Consider the following 17,830-nt stretch of genomic DNA (forward strand, 5'->3'; position numbering starts at 1 on the left):
TTGTAATATTCAGATGTTTTTCAGATGTGTGGGGGGGGGTGTGAATGCTCCCATCATTCACCCTGTTTATCACAGTGATATTCAGATGATGAGCCTATAGAGCCATGATACAGTACTATACACATGCCTGTTTATCACAGTGATATTCAGATGATGAGCCTATAGAGCCATGATACAGTACTATACACATGCCTGTTGTTCCAGCTGGAATGACTGGACAGTCTACTAACCTACAGTAAACAACACATCTTTGTCAAGAAAGCTTTTCTACTGAGCTGGCTTGATCAAATCTCAGAACACAGAGGCTACGTTCCTCTCAGTTAGAACACAGGAGTTATGTTCCTCTCAGTTAGAACACAGGGGTTACGTTCCTCTCAGTTAGAACACAGGAGTTACGTTCCTCTCAGTTAGAACACAGGAGTTACGTTCCTCTCAGTTAGAACACAGAGGCTACGTTCCTCTCAGACAGAACAGAGGCTACGTTCCTCTCAGACAGAACAGAGGCTACATTCCTCAAAGACAGAACACAGAGGCTACGTTCCTCTCAGACAGAACAGAGGCTACGTTCCTCTCAGACAGAACAGAGGCTACGTTCCTCTCAGACAGAACAGAGGCTACGTTCCTCTCAGACAGAACAGAGGCTACGTTCCTCTCAGACAGAACAGAGGCTACGTTCCTCTCAGACAGAACAGAGGCTACGTTCCTCTCAGACAGAACAGAGGCTACGTTCCTCTCAGACAGAACAGAGGCTACGTTCCTCTCAGACAGAACAGAGGCTACGTTCCTCTCAGACAGAACAGAGGCTACGTTCCTCTCAGACAGAACAGAGGCTACGTTCCTCTCAGACAGAACAGAGGCTACGTTCCTCTCAGACAGAACACAGAGGCTACGTTCCTCTCAGACAGAACACAGAGGCTACGTTCCTCTCAGACAGAACACAGAGGCTACGTTCCTCTCAGACAGAACACAGAGGCTACGTTCCTCTCAGACAGAACACAGAGGCTACGTTCCTCTCAGACAGAACACAGAGGCTACGTTCCTCTCAGACAGAACAGAGGCTACGTTCCTCTCAGACAGAACAGAGAGGTTACGTTCCTCTCAGACAGAACACAGAGGTTACGTTCGCCACTGGCGCCCTGTGCTCTTCACAGATGAAAGCAGGTTCACTCTGAGCACATATGACAGATGTGACAGTCTGGAGACGCCGTGGAGAACGTTCTGCTGCCTGCAACATCCTCCAGCATGACCGGTTTGGCGGTGGCTCAGTTATGGTGTGGGGTGGCATTTCTTTGTGTGGCCGCACAGCCCTCCATGTGCTCGCCAGAGGTAGCCTGACTGCCATTAGGTACCGAGATGAGATCTTCAGACACCTTGTGAGACCATATGCTGGTGCGGTCGGCCCTGGGTTCCTCCTAATGCAAGGCAATGCTAGACCTTATGTGGCTGGAGTGTGTCAGCAGTTCCTGCAAGAGGAAGGCATTGATGCTATGGACTGGCCTGCCCGTTCCCTAGACCTGAATCCAATTGAGCACATCTGGGACATCATGTCTCTCTCCATCCACCAACGCCACGTTGCACCACAGACTGTCCAGGAGTTGGCGGATGCTTTAGTCCAGGTCTGGAAGGAGATCCCTCAGGAGACCATCCGCCACCTCATCAGGAGCATGCCCAGGCGTTGTAAGGAGGTCATACAAGCACGTGGAGGCCACACACACTACTGAGCCTCATTTTGACTTGTTTTAAGGACATTACATCAAAGTTGGATCAGCCTGTAGTGTGGTTTTCCACTTTAATTTTGAGTGTGACTCCAAATCCAGACCTCCACGGGTTGATAAATTTGATTTCCATTGATCATTTTTGTGTGATTTTGTTGTCAGCACATTCAACTATGTAAAGAAAAAAGTATTTAATAAGAATATTTCATTCATTCAGATCTAGGATGTGTTATTTTAGTGTTCCCTTTATGTTTTTGAGCAGCGTATATTTCTGGGTATAGTTTGTTTTGGCTCCAGGTCGTGTCGTCATTTGTCGTAACATTGTCCTGCCCTGACAGTTTTCTTCAACAAAACTAGATATTCTTCAGGAAAAGGAGTGTAAACTGATTTATTGATACCAGGGATGCATCCCAAATAGCACCCCATTTCATACATGTAGTGCACTACTTTCTACCAGAGCCCTATGAGTCCTGGTGAAAAGTAGTGCACTATATAAGGAACTGAGAGTCAGACATAATGCACCTTCGGTACATTCTGGACCACATAGCCAGCCAACGGCCATTTAATGTAGACTGAATGGGTTTTGTTACCTACCTTTTGTACGGCGTGAGATTTAAATCTGATGTTTGATCCATATTTCACCACTGGATTAACGGTAGACGTTGAGCTGATCTGTAGTGACTGCCTTCTCCAGGGTGGCTTAGTTGTTAGAGCGTTGGACTAGTAACCGGAAGGTTGCAAGTTCAAATCCCTGAGCTGACAAGGTACAAATCTGTCGTTCTGCCCCTGAACAAGGCAGTTAACCCACTGTTCCTAGGCCGTCATTGAAAATAAAAATTTGTTCTTAACTGACTTGCCTAGTTAAATAAAGGTAAAATAAAATAAATAAACTTCCTGGATCCAGTCCCATACTGTTTCTGAACAGACTTTTCATTTGTTTTTGCGCTTGAAGACCATAAAAAAAAAGTTGATCCGGAATTTGTCAGACATTCAAAGCGTATAGTGATGGCCTAGTTATTTCCCCAATGCTTACTCAGGATTATGGCACATTCTCCGGGTTTATTGGGTTCTGGTTAAGTACAAACCTCTATCATCCAACAGGGATTGGCACGGGTCAGAGAGGGTAGGACTGCTGAACTGGGCTCTAGTCTGTAGGTTAGTGAATACACAGGTTATCTGGACTGGGTTATTTAATGGTTGTTGTTGTGACTACACAGCTGGGTTATTTAATGGTGGTTGTCGTGACTACACAGCTGGGTAATTTAATGGTTGTTGTAGTGACTACACAGCTGGGTTATTTAATGGTTGTTGTAGTGACTACACAGCTGGGTTATTTAATGGTTGTTGTCGTGACTACACAGCTGGGTTATTTAATGGTTGTTGTCGTGACTACACAGCTGGGTAATTTAATGGTTGTTGTAGTGACTACACAGCTGGGTTATTTAATGGTTGTTGTCGTGACTACACAGCTGGGTTATTTAATGGTTGTTGTCGTGACTACACAGCTGGGTTATTTAATGGTTGTTGTCGTGATTAGAATACCCTGTAGAATAGAACAGATTAGAATACCCTGTAGAATAGAATACCCTGTAGAATAGAATACCCAGTAGAATAGATTAGAATACCCTGTAGAATAGAATACCCTGTAGAATAGAACAGAATAGAATACCCTGTAGAATAGAACAGAATAGAATACCCTGTAGAACAGAATACCCTGTAGAATAGAACAGAATAGAATACCCTGTAGAATAGAATACCCTGTAGAATAGAACAGAATAGAATACCCTGTAGAATAGAATACCCTGTAGAATAGAACAGAATAGAATACCCTGTAGAATAGAATACCCTGTAGAATAGAACAGAATAGAATACCCTGTAGAATAGAATACCCTGTAGAATAGAACATAATAGAATACCCTGTAGAACAGAACAGAATAGAATACCCTGTAGAACAGAACATAATAGAATACCCTGTAGAACAGATTAGAATACCCTGTAGAATAGAACAGAATAGAATACCCTGTAGAACAGAACAGAATAGAATACCCTGTAGAATAGAACAGAATAGAATACCCTGTAGAATAGAACAGAATAGAATACCCTGTAGAACAGAACATAATAGAATACCCTGTAGAACAGATTAGAATACCCTGTAGAATAGAACAGAATAGAATACCCTGTAGAACAGAACAGAATAGAATACCCTGTAGAATAGAACAGAATAGAATACCCTGTAGAACAGAACAGAATAGAATACCCTGTAGAATAGAATACCCTGTAGAATAGAATACCCTGTAGAATAGAATACCCTGTAGAATAGAACAGAATAGAATACCCTGTAGAATAGAACAGAATAGAATACCCTGTAGAATAGAACAGAATAGAATACCCTGTAGAATAGAACAGAATAGAATACCCTGTAGAATAGAACAGAACAGAATACCCTGTAGAACAGAACAGAATAGAATACCCTGTAGAATAGAATACCCTGTAGAATAGAATACCCTGTAGAATAAAATACCCTGTAGAATAGAACAGATTAGAATACCCTGTAGAATAGAACAGAATAGAATACCCTGTAGAACAGAATAGAATACCCTGTAGAATAGAACAGATTAGAATACCCTGTAGAACAGATTAGAATACCCTGTAGAATAGAACATAATATAATACCCTGTAGAACAGAATAGAATACCCTGTAGAATAGAACAGATTAGAATACCCTGTAGAATAGAATACCCTGTAGAATAGAACAGAATAGAATACCATGTAGAATAGAACAGAATAGAATACCCTGTAGAATAGAACACAATAGAATACCCTGTAGAAAAGAACATAATAGAATACCCCGTAGAATAGAACAGAATAGAATACCCTGTAGAATAGAATACCCTGTAGAATAGAACAGAATAGAATACCCTGTAGAATAAAACAGAATAGAATACCCTGTAGAATAGAACATAATAGAACACCCTGTAGAATAGAACAGAATTGAATACCCTGTAGAACAGATTAGAATACCCTGTAGAATAGAACAGAATAGAATACCCTGTAGAACAGAACAGATTAGAATACCCTGTAGAATAGAACAGAATAGAATACCCTGTAGAATAGAACAGATTAGAATACCCTGTAGAATAGAATACCCTGTATTATAGAACAGAATAGAATACCATGTAGAATAGAACAGAATATAATACCCTGTAGAATAGAATACCCTGTAGAATAGAATACCCTGTATTATAGAACAGAATAGAATACCATGTAGAATAGAACACAATAGAATACCCTGTAGAATAGAACAGATTAGAATACCCTGTAGAATAGAACATAATAGAATACCCTGTAGAATAGAACAGAATAGAATACCCTGTAGAATAGAATACCCTGTAGAATAGAACAGAATAGAATACCCTGTAGATTAGAACAGAATAGAATACCCTGTAGAATAGAACATAATAGAACACCCTGTAGAATAGAACAGAATAGAATACCCTGTAGAATAGAACAGAATAGAATACCCTGTAGAATAGAACACAATAGAATACCCTGTAGAACAGAATAGAATACCCTGTAGAATAGAACACAATAGAATACCCTGTAGAATAGAACAGAATAGAATACCCTGTAGAACAGAACAGAATAGAATACCCTGTAGAATAGAATACCCTGTAGAATAGAATTCCCTGTAGAATAGAACAGAATAGAATACCCTGTAGAATAGAATACCCTGTAGAATAGAATACCCTGTAGAATAGAACAGATTAGAATACCCTGTAGAATAGAACAGAATAGAATACCCTGTAGAATAGAATACCCTGTAGAACAGAACAGAATAGAATACCCTGTAGAATAGAATACCCTGTAGAATAGAATACCCTGTAGAATAGAACAGATTAGAATACCCTGTAGAATAGAACAGAATAGAATACCCTGTAGAATAGAATACCCTGTAGAACAGAACAGAATAGAATACCCTGTAGAATAGAATACCCTGTAGAATAGAATTCCCTGTAGAATAAAATACCCTGTAGAATAGAACAGATTAGAATACCCTGTAGAATAGAACAGAATAGAATACCCTGTAGAACAGAATAGAATACCCTGTAGAATAGAACAGATTAGAATACCCTGTAGAACAGATTAGAATACCCTGTAGAATAGAACATAATAGAATACCCTGTAGAACAGAATAGAATACCCTGTAGAATAGAACAGATTAGAATACCCTGTAGAATAGAATACCCTGTAGAATAGAACAGAATAGAATACCATGTAGAATAGAACAGATTAGAATACCCTGTAGAACAGAATAGAATACCCTGTAGAATAGAATACCCTGTAGAATAAAACAGAATAGAATACCCTGTAGAATAGAACACAATAGAATACCCTGTAGAATAGAATACCCTGTAGAATAGAACATAATAGAACACCCTGTAGAACAGAATAGAATACCCTGTAGAATAAAACAGAATAGAATACCCTGTAGAATAGAACAGAATAGAATACCCTGTAGAATATAACAGATTAGAATACCCTGTAGAATAGAACAGAATAGAATACCCTGTAGAACAGAACAGATTAGAATACCCTGTAGAATAGAACATAATAGAACACCCTGTAGAATAGAACAGAATAGAATACCCTGTAGAATAGAACAGAATAGAATACCCTGTAGAATAGAACACAATAGAATACCCTGTAGAACAGAATAGAATACCCTGTAGAATAGAACACAATAGAATACCCTGTAGAATAGAACAGAATAGAATACCCTGTAGAACAGAACAGAATAGAATACCCTGTAGAATAGAATACCCTGTAGAATAGAATTCCCTGTAGAATAGAACAGAATAGAATACCCTGTAGAATAGAATACCCTGTAGAATAGAATACCCTGTAGAATAGAACAGATTAGAATACCCTGTAGAATAGAACAGAATAGAATACCCTGTAGAATAGAATACCCTGTAGAACAGAACAGAATAGAATACCCTGTAGAATAGAATACCCTGTAGAATAGAATTCCCTGTAGAATAAAATACCCTGTAGAATAGAACAGATTAGAATACCCTGTAGAATAGAACAGAATAGAATACCCTGTAGAACAGAATAGAATACCCTGTAGAATAGAACAGATTAGAATACCCTGTAGAACAGATTAGAATACCCTGTAGAATAGAACATAATAGAATACCCTGTAGAACAGAATAGAATACCCTGTAGAATAGAACAGATTAGAATACCCTGTAGAATAGAATACCCTGTAGAATAGAACAGAATAGAATACCATGTAGAATAGAACAGATTAGAATACCCTGTAGAACAGAACAGAATAGAATACCCTGTAGAATAGAATACCCTGTAGAATAAAACAGAATAGAATACCCTGTAGAATAGAACACAATAGAATACCCTGTAGAATAGAATACCCTGTAGAATAGAACATAATAGAACACCCTGTAGAACAGAATAGAATACCCTGTAGAATAAAACAGAATAGAATACCCTGTAGAATAGAACAGAATAGAATACCCTGTAGAATATAACAGATTAGAATACCCTGTAGAATAGAACAGAATAGAATACCCTGTAGAACAGAACAGATTAGAATACCCTGTAGAATAGAACAGAATTGAATACCCTGTAGAACAGATTAGAATACCCTGTAGAATAGAACAGAATAGAATACCCTGTAGAACAGAACAGATTAGAATACCCTGTAGAATAGAACAGAATAGAATACCCTGTAGAATAGAACAGAATAGAATACCCTGTAGAACAGAATAGAATACCCTGTAGAATAGAACAGATTAGAATACCCTGTAGAATAGAATACCCTGTATTATAGAACAGAATAGAATACCATGTAGAATAGAACAGAATAGAATACCCTGTAGAATAGAACACAATAGAATACCCTGTAGAATAGAACAGAATAGAATACCCTGTAGAACAGAATAGAATACCCTGTAGAATAGAATACCCTGTAGAATAGAACAGAATAGAATACCCTGTAGAATAGAACAGAATAGAATACCCTGTAGAATAGAATACCCTGTAGAATAAAATACCCTGTAGAATAGAACAGATTAGAATACCCTGTAGAATAGAACAGAATAGAATACCCTGTAGAACAGAATAGAATACCCTGTAGAATAGAACAGATTAGAATACCCTGTAGAACAGATTAGAATACCCTGTAGAATAGAACAGATTAGAATACCCTGTAGAACAGAATAGAATACCCTGTAGAATAGAACACAATAGAATACCCTGTAGAACAGATTAGAATACCCTGTAGAACAGATTAGAATACCCTGTAGAATAGAACAGATTAGAATACCCTGTAGAACAGAATAGAATACCCTGTAGAATAGAACAGATTAGAATACCCTGTAGAACAGATTAGAATACCCTGTAGAATAGAACCGATTAGAATACCCTGTAGAACAGATTAGAATACCATGTAGAATAGAACAGAATAGAATACCCAGTAGAATATAACAGATTAGAATACCCAGTAGAATAGAATACCCTGTAGAATAGAACAGAATAGACTACCATGTAGAATAGAATACCCTGTAGAATAGAACAGAATAGAATACCATGTAGAATAGAACAGAATAGAATACCCTGTAGAACAGAATAGAATACCCTGTAGAATAGAACAGATTAGAATACCCTGTAGAATAGAATACCCTGTAGAATAGAACAGAATAGAATACCATGTAGAATAGAACAGAATAGAATACCCTGTAGAATAGAACACAATAGAATACCCTGTGGAATAGAACAGAATAGAATACCCTGTAGAATAGAACAGATTAGAATACCCTGTAGAACAGATTAGAATACCCTGTAGAATAGAACAGAATAGAATACCCTGTAGAACAGAATAGAATAGAATACCCTGTAGAATAGAACAGAATAGAATACCCTGTAGAATAGAACAGAATAGAATACCCTGTAGAATAGAACAGAATAGAATACCCTGTAGAATAAAACAGAATAGAATACCCTGTAGAATAGAACATAATAGAATACCCTGTAGAATAGAACAGAATAGAATACCCTGTAGAATAAAACAGAATAGAATAATACCCTGTAGAATAGAACAGAATAGAATACCCTGTAGAACAGAATAGAATACCCTGTAGAATAGAACAGATTAGAATACCCTGTAGAATAGAATACCCTGTATTATAGAACAGAATAGAATACCATGTAGAATAGAACAGAATAGAATACCCTGTAGAATAGAACACAATAGAATACCCTGTAGAATAGAACAGAATAGAATACCCTGTAGAACAGAATAGAATACCCTGTAGAATAGAATACCCTGTAGAATAGAACATAATAGAATACCCTGTAGATTAGAACAGAATAGAATACCCTGTAGAATAGAATACCCTGTAGAATAGAACAGATTAGAATACCCTGTAGAACAGAATATAATACCCTGTAGAATAGAACAGAATAGAATACCCTGTAGAATAGAATACCCTGTAGAATAGAACAGAATAGAATACCCTGTAGAATAAAACAGAATAAAATACCCTGTAGAATAGAACAGAATAGAATACCCTGTAGAATAGAACAGATTAGAATACCCTGTAGAATAGAACAGAATAGAATACCCTGTGGAATAGAACAGATTAGAATACCCTGTAGAATAGAACAGAATAGAATACCCTGTAGAATAGAATAGAATACCCTGTAGAATAGAATACCCTGTAGAATAGAACAGAATAGAATACCCTGTAGAATAGAACAGAATAGAATACCCTGTAGAATAAAACAGAATAGAATACCCTGTAGAATAGAATAGAATACCCTGTAGAATAGAATACCCTGTAGAATAGAACAGAATAGAATACCCTGTAGAATAGAACAGAATAGAATACCCTGTAGAATAGAACATAATAGAATACCCTGTAGAATAGAATAGAATACCCTGTAGAATAGAATACCCTGTAGAATAGAACAGAATAGAATACCCTGTAGAATAGAACAGAATTGAATACCCTGTAGAACAGATTAGAATACCCTGTAGAATAGAACAGAATAGAATACCCCGTAGAACAGAACAGATTAGAATACCCTGTAGAATAGAATACCCTGTAGAATAGAATACCCTGTAGAATAGAATACCCCGTAGAACAGAACAGATTAGAATACCCTGTAGAATAGAATACCCTGTAGAATAGAATACCCTGTAGAATAGAATACCCTGTAGAATAGAACAGAATTGAATACCCTGTAGAACAGATTAGAATACCCTGTAGAATAGAACAGAATAGAATACCCTGTAGAATAGAACAGAATAGAATACCCTGTAGAATAGAACATAATAGAATACCCTGTAGAATAGAACATAATAGAACACCCTGTAGATTAGAATGGAATACCCTGTAGAATAGAATACCCTGTAGAATAGAACAGAATAGAATACCCTGTAGAATAGAACAGAATTGAATACCCTGTAGAACAGATTAGAATACCCTGTAGAATAGAACAGAATAGAATACCCCGTAGAACAGAACAGATTAGAATACCCTGTAGAACAGATTAGAATACCCTGTAGAATAGAACAGAATAGAATACCCTGTATTATAGAACAGAATAGAATACCATGTAGAATAGAACAGAATAGAATACCATGTAGAATAGAACAGAATAGAATACCCTGTAGAATAGAACACAATAGAATACCCTTTAGAATAGAACAGAATAGAATACCCTGTAGAACAGAATAGAATACCCTGTAGAATAGAATACCCTGTAGAATAGAACATAATAGAATACCCTGTAGATTAGAACAGGATAGAATACCCTGTAGAATAGAATACCCTGTAGAATAGAACAGATTAGAATACCCTGTAGAACAGAATAGAATACCCTGTAGAATAGAACAGAATAGAATACCCTGTAGAATAGAATACCCTGTAGAATAGAACAGAATAGAATACCCTGTAGAATAAAACAGAATAGAATACCCTGTAGAATAGAACATAATAGAATACCCTGTAGAATAGAACAGAATTGAATACCCTGTAGAATAGAATACCCTGTAGAATAGAACATAATAGAATACCCTGTAGAATATAACATAATAGAATACCCTGTAGAATAGAACAGAATAGAATACCCTGTAGATTAGAACAGAATATAATACCCTGTAGAATAGAATACCCTGTAGAATAGAATACCCTGTAGAAAAGAACATAACAGAATACCCTGTAGAATAGAACATAATAGAATACCCTGTAGAATAGAACAGAATAGAATACCCTGTAGAACAGAATTGAATACCCTGTAGAATAGAACAGATTAGAATACCCTGTAGAATAGAATACCCTGTAGAATAGAACAGAATAGAATACCCTGTAGAATAGAACAGATTAGAATACCCTGTAGAATAGAACTGAATAGAATACCCTGTAGAATAGAACAGAATAGAATACCCTGTAGAATAGAATAGAATACCCTGTAGAATAGAACAGATTAGAATACCCTGTAGAATAGAACAGAATAGAATACCCTGTAGATTAGAACTGAATAGAATACCCTGTAGAATAGAACAGAATAGAATACCCTGTAGAACAGAATAGAATACCCTGTAGAATAGAACAGATTAGAATACCCTGTAGATTAGAACAGAATAGAATACCCTGTAGAATACCCTGTAGAATAGAATACCCTGTAGAATACCCTGTAGAATAGAATACCCTGTAGAATAGAATACCCTGTAGAATAGAACAGAATAGAATACCCTGTAGAATAGAACAGAATAGAATACCCTGTAGATTAGAACATAATAGAATACCCTGTAGATTAGAACAGAATAGAATACCCTGTAGAATAGAATACCCTGTAGAATAGAACAGAATAGAATACCCTTTAGATTAGAACAGAATAGAATACCCTGTAGAATAGAATACCCTGTAGAATAGAATACCCTGTAGAACATAACAGAATAGAATACCCTGTAGAATAGAATACATTGTAGAATAGAACAGAATAGAATACCCTGTAGAACAGAACAGAATAGAATACCCTGTAGAACAGAACAGAATAGAATACCCTGTAGAATAGAATACCCTGTGGAATAGAATACCCTGTAGAATAGAATACCCTGTAGAACAGAACAGAATAGAATACCCTGTAGAATAGAATACATTGTAGAATAGAACAGAATAGAATACCCAGTAGAATAGAACAGAATAGAATACCCTGTAGAATAGAATACCCTATAGAATAGAATAGAATACCCTGTAGAATAAAATAGAATAGAATACCCTGTAGAATAAAACAGAATAGAATACCCTGTAGAATAGAACAGAATAGAATAATACCCTGTAGAATAGAATACCCTGTAGAATAGAACAGAATAGAATAATACCCTGTAGAATAGAATACCCTGTAGAATAGAACAGAATAGAATACCTGGTAGAATTGAATACCCGGTAGATTAGAACAGAATTGAAGCTAGCTGTCCTGCATGAGACTGAGACTACCAGCAGGCTAGCTGGCCTCCATGATACTGAGACTACCAGCAGGCTAGCTGGCCTCCATGATACTGAGACTGCCAGCTGGCTAGCTGTCCACCATTAGACTGAGACTGCCAGCTGGCTAGCTGCCCTCCATGAGACTGTGACTACCAGCTGGCTAGCTGCCCTCCATGAGACTGTGACTACCAGCTGGCTAGCTGCCCTCCATGAGACTGTGACTCCCAGCTGGCTAGCTTCCCTCCATTTGATTGAGACTACCAGCTGGCTAGCTGCCCTCCATGATACTGAGACTAGCAGCTAGCTAGCTGCCCTCCATGATACTGAGACTTGCAGCTGGCTAGCTGCCCTCCATTAGACTGAGACTACCAGCCGGCTAGCTGTCCACCATTAGACTGAGACCATCAGCTGGTAGTCTCAGTCTAATGGTGGACAGCTGGTAGTCTCAGTCTGATATTTATTGTCATTGTTTATTAATTATGCATTTGGTGTTGTCTTGTACATAATAATAATTATAATAATGCCCTAGTAGCAGTCAGATATTTACAATGTAACATGAAAACAAGGCTATTTAAGAAGCTAGCTAGATGATTATTAGCAACATATCCTGATTTTACCAGATCCTCTTCTCCTTCAGCCGGTGGAGGTCTATATTTCATCCCTTATCATTTCTGCCAACTATATGAACGAGGTGAAATGTATTTTCATTTCTGTGTCAGAATTCACTGCTGCGTTAAAGCGATTCAGAACTAATGTATTTTAATTTCTGTGTCAGAATGCACTGCTGCGTTAAAGCGATTCAGAACTAATGTATTTTAATTTCTGTGTCAGAATTCACTGCTGCGTTAAAGCGATTCAGAACTAACTTGACATGTTCTGTTGCAGGTTCAGTGCCAGATTAACTCATTGTATCCATAATCATGAATGAATAAGCATATTTATTTGTCAAGAATGTACCTAGTCGCCCATCAATCACGTCAAAAACCTGAACTCCAACAATCGCACCGTTTTAAATAAATAAAAATCGTAAACAATGCATACACACAGTATGCCATTTATACATAACCTATAGACATTTGACTTTGAAGTAAAGATTAAATCATTTTTTCATCATTGCCACAAACCTGGGACATTGAAGATTACCATATGAACTGTGATTACTATCCTGGGACATTACCTATTATTACTATCAGAGAGAGCACAGATTATTCTGCTTTTCCATTTGAGGAATTAGACCAGCACAAATAACACAGCATGTCAAATGTATTCATGTCTCAACACAGCTATACCAACACCCTATAGCACCACACTATAGCACCACACTATACCAACACCCTATACCAACACCCTATACCAACACACTATACCAACACACTATATCAACACCCTATACCAACACCCTATAGCACCACACTATAGCACCACACTATACCAACACCCTATACCAACACCCTATACCAACACCCTATACCAACACCCTATACCAACACACTATACCAACACCCTATACCAACACCCTATATCAACACACTATATCAACACCCTATACCAACACCCTATACCAACACCCTATATCAACACACTATATCAACACACTATACCAACACCCTATACCAACACCCTATACCAACACACTATACCAACACACTATACCAACACCCTATACCAACACCCTATAGCACCACACTATAGCACCACACTATACCAACACCCTATACCAACACCCTATACCAACACCCTATACCAACACCCTATACCAACACACTATACCAACACCCTATACCAACACCCTATATCAACACACTATATCAACACACTATACCAACACACTATATCAACACCCTATAGCACCACACTATATCAACACACTATATCAACACCCTATACCAACACACTATACCAACACACTATATCAACACCCTATACCAACACCCTATATCAACACACTATATCAACACCCTATAGCAACACCCTATACCAACACCCTATACCAGCACCCTATACCAGCACCCTATAGCAACACACTATATCAACACACTATATCAACACACTATACCAACACCCTATACCAACACCCTATACCAACACCCTATACCAACACCCTATACCAACACACTATATCAACACACTATACCAACACCCTATACCAACACACTATATCAACACACTATACCAACACCCTATACCAACACCCTATACCAGCACCCTATACCAACACCCTATACCAACACACTATATCAACACCCTATACCAACACCCTATAGCACCACACTATAGCACCACACTATACCAACACCCTATACCAACACACTATACCAACACACTATACCAACACACTATATCAACACCCTATACCAACACACTATATCAACACCCTATACCAACACCCTATACCAACACACTATAGCACCACACTATAGCACCACACTATACCAACACCCTATACCAACACACTATACCAACACCCTATACCAACACACTATATCAACACCCTATACCAACACACTATACCAACACACTATATCAACACCCTATACCAACACCCTATAGCACCACACTATAGCACCACACTATACCAACACCCTATACCAACACACTATACCAACACACTATACCAACACACTATATCAACACCCTATACCAACACACTATATCAACACCCTATACCAACACCCTATACCAACACACTATAGCACCACACTATAGCACCACACTATACCAACACCCTATACCAACACACTATACCAACACCCTATACCAACACACTATATCAACACCCTATACCAACACCCTATACCAACACACTATACCAACACCCTATACCAACACACTATACCAGCACCCTATACCAACACCCTATACCAACACACTATATCAACACACTATACCAACACCCTATACCAACACACTATATCAACACACTATATCAACACACTATACCAACACCCTATAGCAACACTCTATACCAACACACTATACCAACACAGCTCTATCAACACACTATATCAACACACTATATCATCACACTATATCAACACACTATACCAACACCCTATAGCAACACCCTATACCAACACACTATACCAACACCCTATAGCAACACCCTATACCAACACACTATACCAACACACTATATCAACACACTATACCAACACCCTATAGCAACACTCTATACCAACACACTATACCAACACAGCTCTATCAACACACTATATCAACACACTATATCAACACACTATATCAACACCCTATATCAACACCCTATATCAACACCCTATATCAACATCCTATATCAACACCCTATATCAACAGCCTATATCAACACCCTATATCAACATCCTATATCAACACCCTATATCAACATCCTATATCAACATCCTATATCAACATCCTATATCAACATCCTATATCAACACACTATATCAACACACTATATCAACACCCTATATCAACAGCCTATATCAACACCCTATATCAACAGCCTATATCAACATCCTATATCAACACACTATATCAACACCCTATATCAACACCCTATATCAACAGCCTATATCAACACCCTATATCAACATCCTATATCAACACCCTATATAAACAGCCTATATCAACACCCTATATCAACAGCCTATATCAACACCCTATATCAACACCCTATATCAACATCCTATATCAACACCCTATATCAACACCCTATATCAACATCCTATATCAACACCCTATATCAACAGCCTATATCAACAGCCTATATCAACAGCCTATATCAACACCCTATATCAACATCCTATATCAACATCCTATATCAACATCCTATATCAACACCCTATATCAACACCCTATATCAACACCCTATATCAACATTCTATATCAACATCCTATATCAACAGCCTATATCAACACCCTATATCAACACCCTATATCAACACCCTATATCAACACCCTATATCAACACCCTATATCAACATCCTATATCAACAGCCTATATCAACATCCTATATCAACATCCTATATCAACATCCTATATCAACACCCTATATCAACACCCTATATCAACACCCTATATCAACAGCCTATATCAACAGCCTATATCAACACCCTATATCAACACCCTATATCAACACCCTATATCAACATCCTATATCAACAGCCTATATCAACACCCTATATCAACACCCTATATCAACAGCCTATATAAACATCCTATATCAACATCCTATATCAACAGCCTATATCAACATCCTATATCAACACCCTATATCAACACCCTATATCAACACCCTATATCAACATCCTATATCAACATCCTATATCAACACCCTATATCAACATCCTATATCAACAGCCTATATCAACATCCTATATCAACACATGTTGCTGCTGTCAATTGTTTGCAGCACATTTACCACTGCATGGAGTCTGGACCTCAGAATGAGGAGGAGGACAGCAGTACACAGGTTGATATAAGGTAGAGCAAAAACAGTACACAGCAACACTGTTCCTCTCCAGGTTTTCTTCCTAGGTTTCTGTCTTTCCTAGTTTTTCCTAGTCACCGTGCTTCTACACCTGCATTGCTTGCTGTTTGGGGGTTTTAGGCCGGGTTTCTGTACAGCACTTTGTGACATCAGCTGATGTAAGCTGATCAGGGCTTTATAAATACATTTGATTGATTTTTAACGTGTCACTAAGTCTAGATGTTATCACATCAGGAGAAGAACTAGCGAAGGAAGCAGCAATGGGGAAGGTAGGGTGGGTTCATAAAGGCAAGATGGAGAGTTCCACAGTGACTGCAGTTGAGGGACCACGGGGCATAAAAGGCTCAGTGTGGAATAAGGGGTAACTAGAGGGATGGTTGGCCGTGGGATTAACATAACATGGGGTCTGGGTGTGGGTGTGCTTCTGTCTAGAGCACATATGTCAGAGTCAAGGCCCGCGGGCCACATCCGGCCCGCAAGAAGGTTTTTTACGGCCCCTGGGATGATCTTGATTTATTATTAGAACCGGCCCGCAGCAAGCCGGCAGCCCGCAGATCTTTTACACGCACCAATACTACATTTCCCACAATGCAAAGGTGACGCACCGAGCAGTAGGCTGCTTCATTTCAATATTTATTGGCACAGCAGTCGTCAGCATCACAGTAAAATTAACTTTCAGATACCCATCAAAAATGGCAAAACGGAAGGTGGATACTGAGAACCGGGGGTTTCAAACAAGGTGGGAGTCGGAGTATATGTTCACGAAGGTAGCTGGAAAACCTGTGTGTCTTCTGTGTGGAGAAAGTGTGGCGGTACTGAAAGAGTATAATCTGAGACGACATTATGAAACGAAACACGCGGACAAAAACAAGAATATGGACATGGAACAAAGGCTACAAAAGGCCAGTTTTATTTTGGCAGAAGAGATCGCTAAATCAGCCCGGCCATTTACGGAGGGGGATTTCATCAAAAACTGCATGATTAAAGTTTGTGACGAAGTTTGCCCAGAAAAAAGGCAACTCTTTTTAAATGTGAGTCTGAGCAGAAACACCATTGCCGAGAGAGTAGACCAGTTGTCCATCAATCTAAAAGAGCAGCTTGTGAAAAAGGGAAAAGATTTTATTGCATA

General features: G+C 38.2%; 1 protein-coding gene across 3 annotated transcripts in view; it reads left to right on the forward strand.

Annotated features, from left to right (window-relative positions):
- LOC110504292 (type 2 phosphatidylinositol 4,5-bisphosphate 4-phosphatase-like) overlaps window positions 1–17,830 on the forward strand; it is a 50,519-nt gene that overhangs the window by 1,036 nt on the left and 31,653 nt on the right. The gene's annotated exons all lie outside the window — the stretch shown is intronic.

The sequence above is a fragment of the Oncorhynchus mykiss genome, chromosome 18 (assembly GCF_013265735.2).
Source record: "Oncorhynchus mykiss isolate Arlee chromosome 18, USDA_OmykA_1.1, whole genome shotgun sequence".
Taxonomy (NCBI): domain Eukaryota; kingdom Metazoa; phylum Chordata; class Actinopteri; order Salmoniformes; family Salmonidae; genus Oncorhynchus; species Oncorhynchus mykiss.